The 20,856-nt window shown below is 39.9% G+C and overlaps 1 protein-coding gene and 1 long non-coding RNA gene across 4 annotated transcripts in view; one reads left to right on the top strand and one right to left on the bottom strand.

Annotated features, from left to right (window-relative positions):
- Positions 1 to 12,206, bottom strand: part of ABAT (4-aminobutyrate aminotransferase) — a gene marked incomplete in the record, with an annotated part of 60,377 nt that extends 48,171 nt beyond the window's left edge. The window contains 1 exon segment of the mRNA XM_072418903.1: positions 12,057 to 12,206.
- Positions 1 to 20,856, top strand: part of LOC140335904 (uncharacterized) — a 136,756-nt gene that overhangs the window by 15,308 nt on the left and 100,592 nt on the right. Inside the window, exon 4 of one of the 3 annotated variants that reach the window (XR_011921770.1) lies at positions 19,496 to 19,808. The exons of the other annotated variants lie outside the window; for them this stretch is intronic. This is a non-coding gene — a long non-coding RNA (uncharacterized lncRNA). Of the gene's footprint in view, positions 1 to 19,495; positions 19,809 to 20,856 lie in introns of those variants that run through there. 3 annotated transcript variants of the gene reach the window in all.

The raw sequence follows: 20,856 nt of genomic DNA, 5'->3' as shown, positions 1-20,856 counted from the left end.
CCACTGATGGGTTTTCCCTAATATTTATGTGTTATTTATAGGGACTATATGCTATTAGATACGCTGCCTGGACAAAACCAACATAATTAGCAATACTACATTCTAGTCCCTCCGCTGAAGACAGTACCACATGCTCCTAACATTACATTGAGGAACACATTTTTTGTTGAGTTAGATCTTACACTTGTTTACTACATAATGTTTGGGTGGTGAATCCAGATATTACCCCAGTTTTTTGGGATCACATCAAGTTTTTTCATCTCCGTTTTTGTCAAAAAACATACAAATTTTACATACAATGAAAAAATAATAAAATAATAACTTGAATGTACTGTTTATTGAAATATAAGTGGTGGAGAAAAAAATCTGTCGTGATAAAAGCTAAGTAACTTAACTTTCAGAATCAGCATACCTATTTTAGTGTAAATAAGCTTAAAAATTGAAGTCAACAAACATTTGTTCAAAGTTGTTCCCCAGTGTTATTATTTCATGTACAGAAAAGGATTTTCTTTTAGGTTATAACTTAAATTATATCGTTTCAGGTTACCTCATTTTTATTGTAACATTGTATCATTTTATTGTTAAACCTTGTAACCTTGTAAAACCCAATAAAAAATTTTTGTAACAGAAAAGGATTTTAGAAACAAAGTTGCGGGATGGTCATCTAAATGAAAAGCATGTCTCCTGTAAATTTACTACTGTAGAACTTCCCACATTCCATAAATGCCAATGTCAGAAAAAAATACTGCTTATTGGAGCAGTAAAATTTGTTCAGAACCTAAAATGCTATCAGTTCAAGAAAAGAGTGAGCAGAAACCTCATCCTCAAGTTATCTCCTCTTGAACTTTCAAAGTCCAACTTCATGGTGATGCAATCTTGTGCTCCTAGCTGTCATTTCCCAAGGTAGAGAATGCAGTAGGGTACCTCCAACTTATCCCCACTTTACATAAAGCTGAAAAGCTCTGTGTGTGTACAGTGCTTGTTTGTTCTACTATTTCTAGGAGGGATATTTAAAAATTATTTTTAGGGAATAAACTGCATATCCATTTCACTGACCATTCTGCAGGATATTTCAAGTCTACCTAATACAGAAGTGTGATTGAACTTTGTCTACCAAGGACTAGAAGTAAACTGATAGCAAAAAAATCACCAAAAACTGAAAAAGCCACTACATCTGAAGCAATATATTATACACTTAAAACCTCACTACCCAGCCCCTAGTTCTTGTAAATTGTACAGGTCTATTCCTCAATGCATATGTAATATTACCCTCCCTAGCGGTTCATTTCTTTCCGGTTTTATATGTCTAAAAGCGGTACATTGTTTTTCATGAAAATTACTGTAAAATAAATGTTCTTGAAAACAATGTACTGCTTTTACACATATAAATCCAATGTATTGCATTCAATACAGTTATTTTGCATTGAATGTAATACAAATGGATTTTGAATTTTCCGCCCCGCCCCACCGGCAATGTACACACGCACCGACGTCACCGGGAACTCCCCGGTGACTCATCGGATGCAGAAGCCGGCCGGAAGAAGAAGGAGATGGTGGCGATGGACGCGGACGCCGGCGGATCAGGTAGGGCTCGATTTACTATTACCTCCCATAGGATTACCTACCCGAGTGTGATTCGGGGTTACTGTTTTTAGCAACTTTTTTTCTACCTCGAGTCACACTCGGGGTTACCTCTAGGGAGGTTAAGGTTTATGCCAAGTCCTCAACTCAAAAGAATAATTTCAGTGATCGGCCTCCATTGAATGTGTATCATCCTCTCTGTACCTCCCCAAGCATGTACATTAACCCCCCTGAGCTCCAGTACTCAGCTGCTGTAGACTAACCCCGTAGAACTGTATATGCTGCATATTTTCTGTACTTCTCTCCTAAACGTACAGCCTATCTTCATGCTTTTACCACTCCTTAAATGCACACGTCATAACATTCATGAACTTCCCCTGCATTTGCTATTTTCTAAGACATTTCTAGCATTGGTATATCTCTAACTATGCTAAATAATAGCAATTGCACCTAATAAAGCACCTAAATAAAAAGCAAAAGACATATGGTGACAAAAGATTTATCTTCAAAATGTACAAGTAGGGGAAATTCCCTGAAACAAAGCATGTAAAGTATGAATGAGAGTGTCAATTTAGCAAAAAAAAAAAAAAAAATCCAGCCAACAGCTAAATATGCAAAATATCCAAACCAGCTTGGTAGTCCAGATCAACAAATCTGTTAATGTTTATGTAGATTAGAGAAATAAATGACAGCTTTTGGAAATGGAGTCAGCATTTAGAATTGTAGTTTTTTTTACTTATTGAAAAAGATCCACCTACAGCTTTTGCAAGAATTTAGATAATACATTATTATTTTCTAAAATTATAATCGTCCAGTCTCTCTTCTAAACAATTAACAATGCCACTTCATGTAATTTTATTTTTTTGTTTGAATCAGTAGATCATTCAAAGTCAGGTAAGTTGCTGCACTTGTTAACTACCTGATGATACACAGTAGGCTCTGTTCACAATCCTAAACATACAACAAAAATCATAATGTCATGTCTGAATCTCACATGATTTCAGTTTTCTTTTAACCATTTTCAATTGACAATCTTAAGAACTAAACAAAAAAGTAAAACAAAGCCAAGTTAGGTTGCAAATGAAAACCCTAAAAAGTAAGTCTGTTCAAATATATTTATTTAAAGCTAGAATACTTAAGCATCACCTTTGTATTGTGGTCTCTGCAAGAGTTAAATTTTCATTTTTCCAGGGGGCTTGTAAAAATAACCTTTACTTGCCCTTATTCCCTTGGTTCCACAGGCAGCCTCCTTAAAGGACGTTCAACTTCTTTGTGCAGTGAAAGTTATCTAATTGTACAATCCGATTTATATTTACCAGCACTAGGATCCACCTAAACCCTACCATGTCATGTCCCAGTTATCAAGGACATTACAGTCTGTAATGTCAGATTTAGTATCTTGCAAATACCATTTAGAAGGTTTAAAAATCAATCAAAATGAATCATATAGAAATAGTTACAGATACATTTTGTTGATAAAAGCTGGAGAAAAATCAGGCCTTGTATGGCCAACAACTGTCACAGACAGCCTTTGTATAAAAAACTAATACATTTGCAACTCTGGTAATAAATAATGGCAAGCAACGAAGGAGTACCTAAAGCATTAAAACTGCATATTTCCATACTGTTACGTAGGTCACTTCATCACCTGAAAGCCAAAGACTTAATAAAGTTGGAAATGGGGATAAATGTGGCAACATTATTGATAACAAAAAAAATAACATTCTTGCACTGTCAGGAATTTAAGTGAAGTTAAAATGCAACTTGATAATACAATAAACTCAGTAATATGTGACCATTTATATTTATTACCTTGCCCAACTTGAAAAAGAAAAGTATTTGTATGAAGCAAGAGTCATGTACTATAGTAGAACATTCACCCTGAAGCTGGCAGGACGTGGCCAGTAGTGCAGATTTGCTTAAGTTTGCATATATCATGTTCACATAGAACATTTTAACCTGCAAATGTTTTGCAAGAAAAGAGCTAATCACAGAACTTCACTTATCACTCTCTGCAATTCCTACATATTAAACCAAGCTGCAGTTAAGGAAAGACTAAACTGTAATTTACTGTAAAAAAATAAGGATATATATTTATTGTTGTTCATGCCATAAAAAATGGAACTGTATGTGGCCTCTCTCACTCCACAGAATGTTTCCGGGGTCAAAGCTGGTCACAGGAGTTGAACAGCTACTTTTACTCCCAAAAGACACTAGACACATAGATAGATGGATACTAGATATGTGTTTAACATTAGAAGATGTCTGCAATTAGAATGCAGGTTTGAAGCATCTTACAAATAAATAAAAGCATCAGAGAATACTGGTGCTGACCGGGGCCTGTTGTAATATAAGGATGGTGAGTCAGGGAACAAGCAATGGTCAGCAACAGAAAAATCACACAAGTATCTTTCCAGCACAGATTAGCCCAGCTAACGCTACAACAGGTGCTGGGGACTGGAAGCAGAGGCTATAAAGTCCCAGGAGTCAATGGCAGCATGGGATTGCCCAGGAACCATTGTTCTAAGCTGCAGAACAGCTCCAAATCCCCCTCAGCAGAGCAGTCTCAGTGCAGGGGATGCAGAGGGGAAAAAACACAACTAAAGGGAAACAATGATGCTGTAAGCTGCGGAGCACTAATTCCTAGAACTCCTCTGCTGCTGTGAGCACCGCCAAATAGGCCAGGGGGAATAGATCGAGCTACTGGTGGTGGTTATTGCAGAAAGGGCCAGATAAGGTCTCTTCTGCAATAATCCATCTTACCAGCCTGAACACGCCAGAGAAATGTCAAAAAAGCTAAGCTGTGAATAAGAAAAAGGAAGATGGTGTTATCCTGACATTACACAAGGATAGGGGAGTTGCGCAGGTTTATTTCCCCTTTTAGTGAATTGACTACCATACCAAAACTTAGTAAAAAAGGTGGAAACAAATAGTATTAGATATTTTTTGAAGTATTATTTTAATTACATATATACACTGGGCCAAAAAAAAACCTGAACTTGGCCAGTTCCACCACAGAATTACCGATCCCATGATGTGTTGCCACTCCTTCAATATGAATGACAACCAGTAAGATACCAACTTCCTGGAAGCCTATGACATTAATGACTTACCGTCCACCTTGGGAAAAGTAGGATGCCAATGGTGCCATTTAGAATTTTCGCCAGGAAGAAGACAGTTGGCAGAGGAAGGTTCCAAGCCTATTAACTAAGGCTCCCTGTCTTGTTTAAAAACTAAAAAAAAATCACATGCTAGTTTAAGCTGCAAGTACATATATATATATATACACACACACGCACTTAACAAGTATACAATTACATGAACTAATAAACTTTATATCATATATATATATATATATATATATATATATATATATAATAAATATTTATATTAAAATATATATACTGGTATATGAGATATATATATATTTATATATAAAAAATATAACATACACATGATTTAAATATAATAACTTTAGATTATATTATTTTATATTTCCTATAAACACACAAAAATGTTACAAGTTTTTTTTTCTTAAGTAAATAACTGCTTTGGCCTACAGTTCAGTCTCCATAGATAATAAACTCACTCGGCTGTACAAGCACTTCTTTCAGGCAAAAATTCTACGATACACTAAGTGCTCTTAAGCAGAATGGCACAAAAATGGCATCAAAAGAATCAGTTAAGCCATGGCCACTAAATCATTAAACACGCATGTTGAGCAGTAATACACCTAATAGGATGTAGTTTATGTATCATCTATTATAGTGGGAAAGAATGTGAATCTTTTTATATTTTCTGGGCGCTTAATTGGCCAATAAAACGTAACTGCTCTCGTATATCTTGGGGGGGGGAAAAAAAGCACCACTTGTAACTGCCTAGTGGTTTTACCTGTTACTGCCGTTATCTAAATGCGATATTCAGGCTAGAACTAAGGTACCATGGTGTTTGCCTCTCCCAGGGGCCAAATTGCAACTTCTAGGTGCCTGATGAACTAGCACTAGTCTAAACCGGAGAATATCAATATCAAAGTAAAATTAGGTTTTCTTCTGGTAATATTGTTTAGTTATTTTAGTGTTTAGCACTCTTCAATAACCACCTGGCTGTTTTTGGGTGGTTACTGAAAAGTTGTGGAACAAAGCCAACCTACAAACTTCCATCCACCCAGCTTAAAAAAATTCTAGGGAAATATTGGACTAAGTTTATTTGTGTCTTGTACCGTGCACAACCATGCAGTGGTGGCAGACATTATTATTATTATTACTCGGCGCTATACAAAGTCTATAGTCTGTCACTAGTTATCCCTCGAAGGGGCTCACAATCTAATGTTCCTACCATAGTCATATGTCTTTTTATACAGCCTAAGGTCAACTTTGTCAATTATAACATAACTGCATGTTTTAGAATGTGGAAGGAAACCGGAGTACCTGGAGGAAACCCACAGAAACACGGGCAGAACCTGCAAACTCCATACCGATAGCGTCCTGGCCGGGATTCGAACTTGGGACTTAGCACTGCAAAGGCCAACCTCTGAGCCATTCTAAATATGATTGGGAACAGGAGGCCATCTTTGTTTTGATACAAAGCAAAAACAAAACCCCCATATTAAGGAGAATTAGTTTGGAAACCAAACAGCATATATATTTTTTCATAAAACATATACATTTTATTGATAATTTTCATAATAAAAACACATAAAATATTGTATAATTATAAATGTTAAGTTGTGGGACTATTTCAGTGTATTGTATCATCCATTAATCGTCTCATACAATGTGCTATGTTTTATACAGAATAGTCAGAGCATCAAAACCCCAGGTAAATTATTGACTTTTTCAACACACCAAAACAGGCAAACATTATTTCCTAGTCTACGTACTCACGTGAAATAATGGTCCTTGGAAACAAACAATTAACCACCGATCGTTCAAAAATCATTATTATTTAAGTGCACAACGCCGATGAAGGAGCAATGTCACTGGAAACAAACTGCCATCCTGGCCGATCTTTTTGGGCGACAATTGTTCGCTATCTATAGTGTGTACGGTCGCGCAGTGAACGTGGATTGTTCTGCGGTACACGTCCTTTTCTGCATCGTTCAAACAATCGTATCTAGTGTGTGTACATAATTGGTTGATTATATTTGAATAATCGTATCAATAAAGAATCATGCACTATACAACCGTTCAAAATTATCGTGAATAATCGTTGATCTGATGTTATTCGTTCATTTTCTAACCACAAATATTGCACGTGTCTACCTAGGCTTATTTCTAGAGGGCCTATGCATAAAGGTGCCAAATTACAATTAGGCATTTTGGATTTGATGCCAATTATTGGAACCTTTTTATGCATTACTGAGGTGGAATATGTAATATCTCAGATGTTTTAAAGTCCTCAAAATGAAGACTTTAAATGTCTCACAAGAGATTTAAAAAGGATCGACTGAAACAAATCTACAATTGTAGGGAAATTCACAAATGGTGCAGAATTCAAACTACAAGTAATTTGCCCAGGAATGACCATAAACGAAGAACTCCATAATTCGATTCATTATATTTCATTGAGATATCAAGATATCTGCAGGTAAATCATGCAACAGGTAGTTTGAAAAATCCTACCCAAACCCACATGGGAGATATGCCAAGAAAAAGCCTTTGCTTTCCAGGAAGAACATTAGACCAAACCTGCAGCTTACCATTAAACATATAAGACCAAGCCTTCTGTACTTGTGCCTCCAAGTACTGGTGACTGATGAATTAAAAATAGAGTTGCTAGGCCACAGTAACAGTAGATATGTTTCACACAAAACTACAGACGAGCATTACAGAAGACTCTCATAGAAACTGTGAAACATGGTGGTGAACATGTTATGGTTTGCAGTTGCTTGGCTGTGTCAGAGTATGGACAGCTTGCAGTCATTAAGTCAACTATTATACTTTAAATCAAAGTGTACTTGATCAGAATGTGAGGAAGGTGACCCAGAAATTGATCTTTTAACAAGATAATGATCTAGAGGAAACTAGCAAATTAACTAAGAGATATTTACAAAAGAATAAAAAGAGGATTATGTACCAGCCTAGTCTGGGCCTATTTAAAACACATCAATACATTGAGGTGGCGGCAGTGGGGGAATTGGCAGTTTATGCAAGGTAGCCCACAAGTATTTTGCTACTAAAGGAAATTTGCACGAGGGAATGGTCACAAAGATCAGCATTAGATCCTGGTATGCAGTTATGAAAAACACCCACAGCAAGTAATTTCTGACAAAGGTGTCAATACCATCACCTTGTATTCCTTATCTTCATCTGCAAGCACAGTTTGAGTAAAAATCTAATGTTTTTATAGTAAAACAGTTTCCATGGGGTACTGCACTGTGTCACAAAAGTATATGTTAAAAGAAAATGTGTAAAAACACTAATGGCAAAAAGCTTGAAAGCAAAGTATAAATGTAGTACTTGCATAACATTTTTTCCTCAAAACAAATAAACAAAAGCTTATCCAATGGTATAATCTCTTATAATACCTAGGATTTAAAAGACAGTGTTTAACATTTTATGTAAATGAAACAAAATGTTTACTTTTAAACATTACTGTTTACAGAATAGAGAACTTACAAGTGTTTCTAACATTTCTGGAATGAAAGTCTAAAGGTCAAACAAGACAAACAAGATTCATCTAGTGCGGAGAAAACAAATTTCTAGGAAGTCTTCTTGAGTGAACTAAACTAATTAAAGGGAAGAGGAACTCGGCTATGAGGAGAGATTAGCTGAACTGAATCTGAGAAGAGGGCTCTATAAATGGTCCATATAGAGAAGAGGCCGCCAACTTTTTAGAACCTACAGGCCACCAAACGTACGGACTCCTGACCACGCATGTGCGGGAAGCCACGTGTCACTCAGGTGAAGAAACTTTCCCCAGAGTGACTTCATAATAATAAAACTCCCCACTCGTATGTCCAGAGACAACCTACGCACTGCCCTGAGCCCACAATCTGTATGGGAGACATGGTCCACGCCTCTGGCCGGTGCATCCCCCAGTGGGGTCCTTCTCCTGACTCTGCTGCTCGGCAGTCGCCAACTGGTGGTCCGTGGTTTTGGCTGGTGCGCCCCGCACCAACCAAAACCACGGACCACCAGTTGGCGACTGCCGATATAGAGAACTCTTTTCCAACTATTTACTTTAAGGCTATTACAAAGGACAAGGGGGCACTCTTTGTGTCTGCAGGAAAATAAATTTGCATGCATAGGGAGAAACCTTTCTGCTCCCTGTATGGATCCAAAATTTATGTTAACTGTTTCATTTTCCTTTCGGGTAAATACACTAAACCACATGGTGCCTGTCAATGAATGAAAGTAATTTTTAGGCAACAACAAATGCTCTCTACACAGACATGATAACCGAGTCTACTGATCCAGGGAACATCTGATTGCCTCATGAAATCAGGAAGGAATTTTTTTTCCACCATTAGAGCAAATTGTACCCGGGGTTTTTTTTTTTTGCCTGCCATAGTTTGGACCAACTATGTCTTATAGGGTTTTATATCTGGGATATGTTTATTTCCGTAGTGGTTGAACTTGATGGACTTGCGTCTTTTTTCAGACTATGTAACTATGAGTTCGGAATAACCTGGGTCTTATTCAGAGTAATCATAAAGAACATACAAATTAAACATTACATTAGTACTAATTTCCTCCAGCAAAAATACTTAAGCACTGAAAACGTTTTCCACAATTTTCCTTCTGGTTTGAGGTGCAAACAGAGCACATAGTCCTACGTTGTGCTCTCCTTACATTACTTTCCTAGCAGTACTAGTGCCTCCTTCATTCATCACATATATATCTCTGTACTTACATACATGCATAAGCTATGCCGTTATATACCCATGCCCACATGGTTGGGTGGCCACAGTGGGGGTACAAAGGACCCTGCAAAGCAATGTAGCCACCTTTAAACTGGAAGAGGGATTATCAATACTTGTAAAAGACTATCAATAGATACGACACAGAACAAGAAAAAACATACAGGAGTTTGTAATAGAGAAGGTCTGCAGACCTTATTGTTTTTTTAGGTACAATGATTTAATGACACATTTATATTGAATATTATTATCACCCCTATTACTATTCCTTAATACATCTCTAGAAGCACCCCTTCAATTTCAAAGTGTATATAGGATGGTAAAGTAACATGAATTAGGAGATTGGCCTATATTGTTTATGTGTCTTTTCTCCTATTTTTTAGCAGTAAAGAAACTTTTTTATTTTATTTTTAGTTTATAAAAATAGAAAAGTTACTAAAAAAGTCAAAGACATAAAAAAAAACAGATCTCACGAATTACTTGCCAGTTCAGAGGATTTAAATGAATCCCTGGCATCAGTGACGCAAGTGACATCAGCAGAACATTCCTCTAATAAAAGTAAAACAAATAGTTTTTGAAGGAAACTTGTGATTGAATATAAACACTGCATAATCTAAAACTGGTATTTGACTCTTATGATGAACTAAACTTCAATATTTCCCGAGTGACTGACCTAGAACAAGAATTGGAGCTTTAGATGTAGCAGATGTTATTGTAATGTATGTTTAGCATTGTGATTTACTGGATACAGATTTACCAAATAAAATATTTCTATTTATTCAGCTGCAAAATATATTACTTGGAGATCTTTCTAATGACAGAATTCCTGTTGTAAGCCAACAAAACTAATCAAGCAATCGGAAAAATAATTAACAATGTGTTCTGTCTGCCACGTACACTATTATTATATAGCGCCATCATATTAAGCAGCGCTGTACAGTCCATAGTCATGTCACTAGCTGTCCCTCAGAGGAGCTTACAATCTAATGTCCCTACCATAATCACAGTCTTTATTACAGTCCAAGGTCAACTTTTGGGGGGAAGCCAATTTACCTAACTGCATTATTTTGGAATGTGGGAGTAAACCCACACAGACACGGTGAGAACATCAAACTCCATGCAGATAGTGTCCTGGCTATGATTCGAACCTGCAAAGGCCGGAATGCTAACCACTGAGCCACCATGCTGCCCACACCCTTTCAGTTGTCTGTTGGGTTGCCCAGTAGGCTGGCCACACTGCTGAGGATTTGTGAGGCCGTTAGTTTATATAGTTGTCAAGTAATGTCCCTTCTGCAAAAACATCAACCTACCTACCTGATTACAGTTTTTTTTAAAACCACACACCTGTTCACATTCCAATACAGGTGCTACAATCTTTACCTTCTCTTTCTGGTTCCATCTAGTCCTGGCAGCCTTGGGGCATGTCAGGATACCCAACACAGGGCAAACTGGCAGATAAGTATGATTTCTTACAAAAGGGGCATTACCTTTCTGTAATAAAGACCGGACTGATCACAAATTTTGTAGGTGCAAGTATAGTTAAGCTTTAAAGATGAGTGAATATTCTGGGCATAGCTTGATGCCGGAATGGGTGAACCATGCCCATATGCCAGACTCACACCATTCCAGCCTGGCATGATGGCCAAGAATAGCAAACCTGCAGGAGGTCCGTGCTGTCACAGGAAGATCATAGCATGATTTATAACATATCACAGCATGATTTATAACATATCATAGCATGATTTATAACATATCATAGCATGATTTTTGGGTTACATTAACATAGAGACAGTAAAGAGTGTGAGCGGGGGGGTTCAGAAATCCGATGCATTGTGTGACTGCAAATCACAACACTATCCTACGGCTCTATTCATGATCACATATCTTAGGTATCTTATATTCCAAATAGACACATCAAGAAATCAAACCAATATTGGTATATGATTTACAATGTATAGTCTTCATGATAAAAATACCTTCATGTAACCTCCTATACCTGCATCTGTCTAAAAGCCACCTTCTGCAATATCATTCCCCATCCACCTACACAGAGCACAACCATCATGAGTACATCCATGGATGACTTTCCCCTCCAGTGATCATGTCAAGGACACCAATCCTGGCAACCCTAGACAATGCATGGACTATAATAGCTGGGATCCATCCAGCACAAAGCTGGCCCTGTGCTGTACCCCATCACTTCCTTGTGCTGCACCCCCCACCCTGTGCTGTACCCCATCTCCTCCTATGCTGCACCCCTTTCACTCCCCATGCTGCACCCCATCCCCCCTATGTTGTACTTCATCTCCCCCATCCTGCACCCCATCCTCCCCCCCATGCTGTACTCCATCTCCCCCATCCTGCACCCCATCCTCCCCCCATGCTGTACTCCATCTCCCCCATGCTGCACCCCATCCTCCCCCCATGCTGTACTCCATCTCCCCCATGCTGCACCCCATCCTCCCCCCATGTTGTACTCCATCTCCCCCATGCTGCACCCCATCCTCCCCCTGCAGCGTGCAATCTCTATATATATCTATGAAGGCGCACAGCGTGTACCGTGCCCTATGATTCTGTGTAACGGTAATGCTATCATCAGGAATGCGGCTCTCACCTCCTCACACTGTGGCCCCTCGCCGGCCCGGGCAGCGATATTCTGCGAACGTCAAAGCAAAAGTAGGGAAAGGCACCGCGAGCTCACAGCTGATTGCAAGCCAGGCGAATGTGCACCAGGAGCCCCGGACTCCCTATAGACGTGCACGCTGCTCCCTGCTGGCCGCTGGGTGGCGCACAGCTCTCATCGCGGGGATGTTTACCACAGGAGCCGAGGTGGCGGTGAGGAGAAGGCTGAGGGAATTTATACTAATGGGGGAAGGAACAGAAATAGCCTGACATAAATATAGTACATGGACATAGAACATACATATATAGCACATAATATAGTACATACACATAGTACATGCATATATAGCACATACATATAGTACATACACATAGAACATGCATATATAGCACATACATATAGTACATGCACATAGAACATATTTAGCACATAAATATAGTACATACACATAGAACATACACATGGAACAAATATATAATACATACATATATAGCACATACATATAGTACATACATATATAGCGCATATAGTACATATAGAACATACATATAGTACATACATATATAGCGCATATAGTACATACACATAGAACATATATAGCACATAAATATAGTACATACACATGGAACAAATATATAATACATACATATATAGCACATACATATAGTACATGGACATAGAACATACATATATAGCACATACATATAGTACATACACAAAGAACATTCATATAAAGCACATACATATAGTACAAACATAGTACATACACATGGAACAAATATATAATACATACATATATAGCACATAAATATAGTACATACACATATAGTGCACACATATATAGCACATACATAGTACATACATATATAGCACATACACATAGTACATACAAATAGTACATATATATAGTTAATACATGTATAGTACATACATATATAGTACATACATAAATAGTTCATACATATATAATATATACATATTGTTAAGTTTGGGGATTAGCTCAGACCGCAGCCAGCACACTTCCCACCATAAGGGTGTAACAGACACAAGACTTTATTGGGATAACTAAAGAAAACAGCAACTTAGGGAGTATAAACACAACAGAAAATGGCTTACTTCAGCCTAGTTGTGTCATTGTCCATCTGAACGTCCCCATGATAAGGATGAGTCCAAGACAAGACTCTTGTGAGGGTCCAATTCCCAGCCTTGGTTCCCACAGTCCATAAATCAAATGAAATCAAATATGCGTCGACAGCTTCCCATGTAACAGTAACACCTTTTCTTAGCTTGATTCCCTACCAAGCTTGTTTGCAGGCCACTTCCTGCAATTCTACTCCCCCCTCCATATATAGGGGAAATGTACCTTCTGTCCAGGATCCCACCCTGCGATCCTGTACATATCTCCCCTCTGCCTCAAGCCCGAGGAGTCGGAGGCATTTTGAACAACCAAGCAATGTATTCTGGAAAGGGCATCTGCGTTCTGGTGTTCCTTTCCAGGTCGGTGTTCCACCATAAAGGTAAACTCCTGTAGAGAGAGGAGCCACCTTGTTACCCGTGCATTGGCTGTCTTATTTCTCCTCATCCAAGCTAGAGGAGTGTGGTCAGAAATCAATCTGCATTTTCTCTCTAACAGTTAATAGCGGAGAGAGTCTAGTGCCCACTTGATCGCCAGGAACTCCCACTCTACTACCGCATATTTTTTTTTAGAACTGCCCCCAATCCTATGTCTGAAGCATCAGTTTGAACCACAAATTCTCGTGAACAATCTGGCGACACCAAAACAGGCCGTCGGCACAGTCCATTTTTAGATCCAGGAACGCTTTTTCTGCATCCTCATTCCATTTATTCATTACTGACTTGTGGCCTTTGGTCAGATCAGAAAAAGGGGCTGCCATGGTTGAAAAATTAGGAAGGACTCGTGGGTAGTAGCCGACAATCTTTAAAAAGGCTCAGACCTGTTTCTTGGTGAAGGGACAGGGCCAGCTTCCACCTTGTTCACCTGAGGTTTCACCAATCCCCTACCTACAATGTATTCTTCACGGTGAACCCCTCCGATTCTAGACTATCCAGCGCTGCCTGGACCTTGGGTAGGTGAGTCTCTGCTGAAAATGACAATATCATCGAGATAGACTGATGCATATGCTTGATGGGGGTGTAACAGCTTGTCCATGACCCGTTGGAATGTGGCCGGGGCAGTCTGCAAGCCGAATGGCATCCTTTAATACTGGAAGTGACTGTCTAGCGTGGAGAAAGAAGTTTTCTCCAGGGCCTCTTTTGGTCAGGGGTATCCGCCAATACCCCTTGGTCAAATTCAGCGTGGTAATAAAGCATACAGGGCCTAGTCACTCTATTAATTCATCTACTCGGGGCATGGGATACTCATCAAACCTCGATATCTCATTTAACTTCCAGAAGTCATTGCAAAATCGCAGGGTCCGTTGGGCTTCGGCAACAACACGATGGTACTCGACCACTCACTTTGTGATTCCTCAATATACCCCAAATCTAACATCCTTGTTATCTCCTCGGACACAGTTTTCTTCCGGGCCTCTGGAATGTGATACAGTTTTACAAAGACCTTGATATTTTTTTTCTGTCACAATATCATGTTCTATCAGATGGGTGGAATTGGAGGAATGGAGGAATTCCTTCATCTGCTGACTTTGAGACTTAAAAAGGGTACAGGCTGTTTTAACACTGTCAACCCCAACTTGGGGCACAACCTTGGCACTGGCTATGGCAGGAACAGGCTCTTTCCCTTCCCATGGTTTCAATAGGTTAATATGATACAAATGTCATTGTTTCCTTTTTCCAGGTTGGTGTATTTTATAATTTACTTTGCTAACTTTTTCCACCACCTCAAAAGGCCCCTGCCACCTGGCCAGGAATTTACTTTCCACCGTGGGTATCAACACAGCTACCTGGTCCCCCACCTGGAATTGTCTTAGCCTGGCCCCTCTATTGTACATTCAGCTTTGGGTCTCTTGGGCACCCAGGAGACCCAAGGGACCGCGATAATCCATCCTTGTAACTGGGAAACAATCTCTACTACATTCTAATAGGAACTGTTTTCGCTCTCCCATGTTTCCTTCACCAGATCAAGTAATCCCCTAGGCCGCCGCTCATATACCAATCCAAACAAGGAAAATCCAATGGAAGCCTGGGGAACTTCCATAATGTACCACCCTTTTCAACATTGATTTAAAAGTTTTACCAGGCCATCTGTCTGTGGGTGGTAAACAGATGTTCGCAACTGTTTAATGGTAAATAGCTTGCATACATCCGCCATTTCTTTAGACATAAAGAGAGTCCACTAGTCTGTAAAGATTTTCTGGGGGAAACCTGTCTGGGTGAAGATGTTGAACAAATCCCAAACTATGGCCTTGGACGATGACTTTCTTAAAGGAATCGCCTCTGGAGAGCGAGTTGCATTATCTAGAATCACTATGATGTATTGATGCCACTGTAGCCGGCTTTACCAGGGGCCCCACAATATCCATAGCTATTTGCTCAAAGGGAATTTAAATTATAGGTAATAGCACCAAGGGGTTACGGAAATTTGCCATTGGCGATGTTAGCTGGCATGGTGGGCTGGAAGCGCCATCATCAGAGTCATCCTCCTATACTGCTGGGGTACCAGCAACTGTTCAACCCTCTGCTTACAGATTCTGGAACTCCGCCCCAAGCCTGGCCAGGCTCAGGTTCAGTATTAACCCCCGACTTTTCTTTTAGGGAAACTTCTCCATCAACGTTACCCACCTGGTGGGGCTGGTCAGAATCTTTCCCTGCCCAGTGATAAGGAGAGCATCCTCCACCCACTTATTAGGCATTTTTTTACTGTTCCTACCCCACAAGTTCCAAAATAAAGGAAAGTCTCGCCCCAATATCACCTCACATATCAGGTTTCTTAACCCCACGAGGTGAGTAACCGTGCCCCAGCTCTTGCTGACCTGGACTGTCGGATTTGTCTTAGTATCACCATGTATACACATTACATGGAGAGGCTTTCCCCTAGATGTAACCATGCCAACCACTTTAGCATGTACTAGAGTCACCATGTTACCTGAGTCCAACAGGGCTTTGGTCAGGACCTGGTTCACCTGCACCCTGCATTCGAAACTGTCTGGGCCTGTCTCGGGACTGGCAGTACACACTCCTTAAGTGTAGAAGGACCTCCTCCGCGATCCTCCATACTTCATGGGTCCTCTTGCAGGGGACATTGAGCCCTAATGTGGTCATAGGCGGAACACCGCCAGCACTGTACAGGGTCTTCTTTCCATGATGTGACATCTCGAGGTTAGAACTCCTGCTTGAAAGACATTGAACCTTAGGGTGTAGTGATGCAGGTTCTGAACAGCATTATCTCCTGGTGAGGGAGGCCTATTTCTCCTGGTGGAGGTGGCATTTTTGAGAAGGTTTGATGACAACTCCTCTGCAACAGTGTATCACTCCACATATTCCACTAGCTGGTCTGCTGTTTTAGGGTCCCCTTGACTTACCCACTTCTGCAACTCCTCAGACAGGGACCCCAGAAACTGGTTGACCACAAAGCGTTCCACTATCTGGGGACCTGGTGGTGTCTCAGGCTGCAGCCACTTGGTAGCCAACTGTATGAGATCATGCCTCTGGGACCGGGGGGATAGATCGATGCGGTATTTCCACTTTAACACTCGCTACGCACTGACTGCGGTAGTAACTCCCAGACGGGCAGGGATCTCTGTTTTGAACCGGTCATAATTTGAGGATGGCTCCCCAGCCAGGAAGGGGGAGGAGATGAAGCTAGCCCATTTATCTCAGGGCCACCAGTTCTCTCATATGTTAACAGAAAGGTTTCAACATCATGTCTGTGGGTGTCCACTTTTGGAGGACATGGCTGGCTCCCTTCATTGCCTGGTTGCTAGAGAAACCTCATGGTTTCTTGCCTCTCAGTTAGCCGCTGCACAGTCTCAGCCAGCATTCTTTGATTGTGCCTTTGTGGAACCCCGTAAGGCCGCAGCTTGAGCTGCTGTTGTTTCCCTAAGCGCTACCATTTGTGCCTCTGTGGCTTCCTGCTGGCTGGCCATGCTCCTCTGCAGCAGCACCGTGGCCAGTGCCAGTTGTCGCAGCAACTCCTCCATAGCAAAAACTTACAAGCCTAGCCCTTTAAATGTCAGTTTTCATCTTTAAACGAAAACCTTTTTCTGCAGTGCTGCTACCCGCATTCCCCACCAATTGTAAAGCCTGGGGATAATTTATGACCGCAGCCAGCATGCTTCACACCAAAAGGGTGTAACAGACATAGAACTTTATTGGGATAACTAAAGAAAACAACTTCTTTACAGCAACCCAGGGGGTATAAACAAAACAGAAAATGGCTGACTTCAGCCTAGTTGTGTAATTGTCCATACTCCATCAGAACGTCCCCACGATAAAAATGAGTCCAAGACAAGTCGTACGTGAGGGTCCATAAATCAAACGCAATCAAATTGGCGTCAACAGCTTCCCATGTAACAGCAACACCACTTCTTAGCTTGATTCTCTACCAAGCTTGTTTGCAGGCTACTTTCTGCAATTCAATTCCCCCCTCCCTCTTGCACACCTGAGCCCCTATAGGATTCCCCCCTTCCTGCTGGGCAGGTGCAAATCTTGGTGTGTACTGATCACACACCAGCTTAAAAGTTCCAGCATCCACATATAGGGGAAATGTACCTTCCGTCCAGGATCCCACCCTGTGATCCTGTACAATATATAGAACATAAATATAGTTAATACATATATAGTACATACATATAGTACATAACTATTCATGCATATATAGTACATATTTCATAGTTCATGCATATATAGTACATAAATATAGTTCATACATATAATACATCAATATAGCTCATACATATAGTAGATGTCTTTTGTGTCTTACTAGTGCTCAGAAACTCTGCTATTTGCCCCTGGCAAAATACTGAAGATTAGGACTACTGTGCTGTTTATATGGAGGCAGCAGCCTGTCCTGTCCAGTCACATACTTTACCTCAACCCACATCAAGCTAGCTGCTCAGTTATCAGTTGTGGTATTTGTGTGTTGTGCATTGTGCCTAGACTGTAAGCTCTTCGGTGCAGGGTCCTCTCCTCCTCCTTTGTCACTGTCTGTCATTTGCAACCCCTATTGTGTACAACACTGCCTAATATGTTGGCGCTATAAAAATCCTGTTCAATAATAATAGTAAGTTAGGTTGAAAAAAGTTATAAGTCCATTAAGTTCAACCACTAGGGAAGTAAACATATGCCAGATATAAAACCCCATGGACATGGTTGATCCAGAGGAAGCCAAATAACCCCTTGGTACAATTTGCTCCAACAGGGGAAAAAAAAATTCCTTCCTGAGTCCATGAGTCAATCAGGTGTTCCCTGGATCAACAGTCTCTGTTATCTTTAATTTAAATCCCTAATACCCAGTTATATTCTGTGCTTCTAGAAAAGCATTCCGCTTTTTCTTAATGCAATCTATAGTAGTTGCAGAAACTACTTCCTGAGGGAGCCGATTCCACATTTTCACAGATCTTACAGTGAAGAATCCCTTCCTTATCTGGAAATTAAACTTCTTTTCCTCCAGACGCAAAGAGTGCCCTCTTGTTCTTTAAAATGACCTTAAAGTAAATAATGGGGAATAGAGTTTTCTATATGGACCGTTAATATATTTATACAAGGTGATCATATCCCCCTTATACGTCTCTTCCCAAGGGAGAATAGATTCAGTTCAGCTAATCTCTCCTCATGATGCATGTGGCATCAGCACATCACTCCACACATAGATGCATTATGGCATGTTGCATGCATGTTGACAAGGACTTCCCATTGTACCATCATGAACACAGCAGCGGTGTGATTGGGCTATATTAAGGCTAGCAGTATTTTACAGCTGTTTTAACCACGCCCAGTACCTGCTGTGTAAACACATGGTACCCTTGCATGGAAAAAGGCGATAACCACATGTTTTTATGGTCATTTACAAATAAAAGCATTTGCAGGTGGGTGCCAGAGTCTAGCAGAGCAGTGTACTTTATTATACTATACAAACCTAATAAAAAATACTTTAAAATGTTTTCAAAATTCTTACACAAGTCCACACAGTCTATGGAGATAGCAGAGGCCCTAGTGTCCAAGAAATTGCAGACTCCTAATAAATAAAGGATAATACTAGGGAACGCATTTTTTGTTGAGTTAGAAACTGGCTCTTACCAATTTTTGGGTGGTGAATCCAAAAATGACCCCAGTTTTTTTCCTATCACATCCAGTTTTTACGATACAGGGTACCCTCCATTTTTGTCAAAAAACATACAAATTTTACATACAATGAAAAAATAAATAAATAACTTGAATGTACTGTTTATTTAAATTTCTTTTGTTTATAAAAAGGATTTATTGTTACTTTCATTTTTTTTTTTTTTTTACAGTAAAACACCTTGATGCTCATATTGCAACCAAGCATTTTGTAGCTCTCTGAGAGTTTCTGGACAATTTCTGGGTAATTTGCTTGCATGTTTCCAAGAAAGTCATTAACAATGACTTTGAATAATAACCAAGCATTTGGCTTTTCGACTTCTGACACTGTCCTAATGACATCTGTGGACCATCAAACACACCAGCCTTAATTTTTTCAAATGACAGTCTAGGAAATGCCAAAATTAGGTACTTGAAACCGTCTCCTTCAGTTAACAAAGCTTTAACAAACTGCTTCATCAGACCCAGTTTATTGTGCAGAGGCAGGGATATATTATTCTTTCAATCAACAAGTGGCTCATGTATAATGTTTGGATCACCTGGTTTTAGAGGAGCTCTTGGAGGCCAATTCCTTTTCACCCAATGCCTCTCACGAGCTATGCTGTCCCACATGTACAGATAACAGGGATACTTGGTGTATCCGCGTTGCTGACCAAGAAGGAAGCATACCATTTTAAGGTCAACACAGATAACCCAAAGAGAAACTGAATGGCCAATTGGGACTGAGCAAAATATATTGTCATTGTGAAGAAGGACACACTTCAAGCTTTGAGCTATCGATGAATAGTTGAATTATAGGTTGGAATTCCAATTGGGACTGAGCAAAATATATTGTCATTGTGAAGAAGGACACACTTCAAGCTTTGAGCTATCGATGAATAGTTGAATTATAGGTTGGAATTCCTAATTCTTCCATTAAACCAGGTATGTTATGGCAACACACAACGCCACTGTCAGTTCTAGGATACTCTATGTTACATTTATTATTCTTGTTATATCCTGAAGTTTTCACTATACAAAAGTATCAGTCACTGAAATGAACTCCTGGCTCTCGCCAAACCATAGGTATTCCAAATAGCATCTTATCACGTGTTCCCTTTGTCCACATCCGTAAACTCCCGACACACTGTTTGCACACCTTATTAGGGGCCCAAGACTTATCTTGATCACCAAGTTTAACTTTAAAATATGCCTAATAGGCTTGCTCTACAAATGTGCTGATGTTCGCCCTTTGACTGGGAATGGTGAAACTGCCACAGATATAACAAAATGAATCAGGGTTGTTGAAGCACTTACGACGTGAAACAGCAGAGTCAGACATGATCTGAAAAAAAGAAAATATGTGTGTAAGTAGAGAAATACATTTTTTTTATATACTACGTAGAGCAACACATGCACACTGTCTTGCGTGTAAATGAATAGCCTTTACAAATCCACACTACATTAATCACATTACTAAAAGCGTGAAAAAACCTGACGTGATAGAAGAAAACCAACTGCACTTTCAGAATCAGCAAACCAATTTAGTGTAAAT

The sequence above is a fragment of the Pyxicephalus adspersus genome, chromosome 7, assembly GCF_032062135.1.
Source record: "Pyxicephalus adspersus chromosome 7, UCB_Pads_2.0, whole genome shotgun sequence".
Lineage (NCBI taxonomy): Eukaryota > Metazoa > Chordata > Amphibia > Anura > Pyxicephalidae > Pyxicephalus > Pyxicephalus adspersus.
The sequence above is the reverse complement of the archived record's forward strand: the minus strand, read 5'-3'. Positions and strand labels throughout refer to the sequence as shown.